The 2,244-nt window shown below is 46.8% G+C and overlaps 1 pseudogene; it reads left to right on the forward strand.

The window, feature by feature from the left end:
- Nucleotides 1-1,227: 1,227 nt before the first annotated feature.
- Nucleotides 1,228-1,335, forward strand: LOC127198827 (uncharacterized; annotated as a pseudogene).
- The last annotated feature ends 909 nt before the right edge of the window (nucleotides 1,336-2,244 follow it).

Here is a 2,244-nt window from a genome sequence, read left to right on the forward strand (position 1 = left end):
TTTCCCAAGTGCTGGGATTATATATATAAGCTACCATGGGCAGCTCAGACACTAGTGATTTTCTTTTCTTTATTTTTAATTACATTCGTGTGTGTGTGTGTGTGTGTGTGTGTGTGTGTGTGTGTGTGTGTGTGTGCGAGAGAGAGAGAGAGAGGGAGAGGGAGAGGGAGAGGGAGAACGGGTGAGCAGTTTGTGGAAACTGATTCTCTCTTTCAACCATATGGATCCTGGGGATCAGGTTCGGTCTTCATTTCCCTGGCCATCTGAAATCCTTGCACTAGCCTTTTTCCATCTCTAAATGGTGGTTCCTTACAGCTATGCTCTTAGACTGCCTCTATTTTTCTGTATTTTATTCATTTATCCAAATCCCAAATGGTTCCTACTGCCAGGAAGGCCTTAGGTGCTGGGGATAGAGCAATGACCAAACCCTGTGCTCACTTGGCTTGGGGTCTCTTCCCAAACAACGTATCAGCACAAACACCATTCTGGATTTCAGATACATGTACCCAACACTTTGTGGAGCACCTTCTTTAGGATGTCTTGAACTGAATGCCTCCTTGCTCTGGCTTGCTTCTTTTGTTCCCTGTCCTAAGTGCCCTGCCATGTATTACCACTGTCCTCCACAGTGTTTCTCAGCGTCATACTGTGACACTGATCGTCCTAAGATGGAAATCTGGCTGCAATTATTATTTCTTTAATTCCTTACTATCCGTAGCATCTTCAAGATCCTTCATCATTTAATCTACATCTCCCTTGTCCTTTGCCTCCCGTGGCCTGGCTTTGCTGAACTGTTAGGCAGCTACTCAGAGTCTCCTATCTCACCCTGCTTTGGTGCCCATCCCTGCTGTCTAATACTTCTGTTTCCCCCGTCTCATCCCCTTGGCTGACTTCCAGCTCATCCTCTGCACCTCAGCCTCCCCTGGGTGTTCATCCCTCAAATGCAATGCAGAGACCTGCTGTTGATCTCCTCACTACAGCTTGCGCTCGCTCGCCCTCCCTCCCTCCCTCTCTCTCTCTCTTGGTTTTTCGAGACAGGGTTTCTCTGTCTCTGTAGCCTTGGCTGTCCTGGACTCACTTTGTAGACTAGGCTGGCCTCTGCCTCCCAGAGTGCTGGAATTAAAGGTGTGTGCCACTATGCCCAGCAGCTTGCATTTTGTATGGCTTGTGATTATTTTGTTATCTCTTCAACTGGACTGTAAGCCCCTTAGAGATAGAAAACATAGAGCTGTGTCATATGAAAGGGAAGAAGTTAGCACTCTCTTGACAAAGATATGAAAGAAGCCCTTGGATTTAATAACGCATATACAGTTAAGGCACTGTCAGTTAAGGTTTGTTGCCAGGCATGGTGGCACATGCCTTTAATTCCAGCATTTGAACAGGAGAGGCAGGTGGATCTCTGTGAGTTTGAGGCCAGCCTGGTTTACAAAGCAAGTCCAGGATAGCCAGGTCTGTTGCACAGAGAAACCCTGTCTCAAAAAACCAACCAACCAACCCACCAACAAAAAAGGCATTACCACCTGATTTGTGACATCTACCTCCACTCTGTGAGGTATATGCCTGGACTCAGAGCAGCACAAGGTACAGTTTTAGCAGCTTTTGGCTACCACTGGAGGCGTAGTTCAGTAACAGAGCACTTGACAGGTAAGCATGAGGCCCCAGGTTCAGTCCCTGGCAGGGGGAGGACAATTGGGCAACCATCCAGGAAATGTGCTTTTCATTTTCTTTCTTTCTTTCTTTCTTTTTTTCTTTTTTGAGACAGGGTTTCTCTGTGTAGTCTTGGCTGTCCTGAACTCGCTTTGTAGACCAGGCTGGCCTCAAATTCACAGTGATCTGCCTGCCTCTACCTCCCAAGTGCTGGGATTAAAGGCGTGCGCCACCACCGCCCTCCTGGAAATGTGCTTTTCATTTCTTACAACTTTGTTTTGGTTCTTTGACATGGAATCTCACACTGCAGGTTTCCCTGGCTGGCTTAGAACTGGGCTCTGTAGTCCAGACTGACCTTGAACTCATAGCAATCCTCCTGCCTTAGTCTCCCAAGTACTAAGATAACAAACATGCACCTCGAGCCATGCTAAGAAGCATGTCTTGTAAAACTTCCAAGCAGAGGCTGGAAGGTGTCTCAGAGGTTTGTTTGTTTGTTTGTTTGTTTGTTTTGTTTTTTGTTTTCTTTTTTGGTTTTTCAAGACAGGGTTTCTCTGTGTAGCCTTGGCCATCCTGGACTCACTTTGTAGACCAGGCTGGCCT

Source organism: Acomys russatus, chromosome 14 (genome assembly GCF_903995435.1).
Source record: "Acomys russatus chromosome 14, mAcoRus1.1, whole genome shotgun sequence".
Lineage (NCBI taxonomy): Eukaryota > Metazoa > Chordata > Mammalia > Rodentia > Muridae > Acomys > Acomys russatus.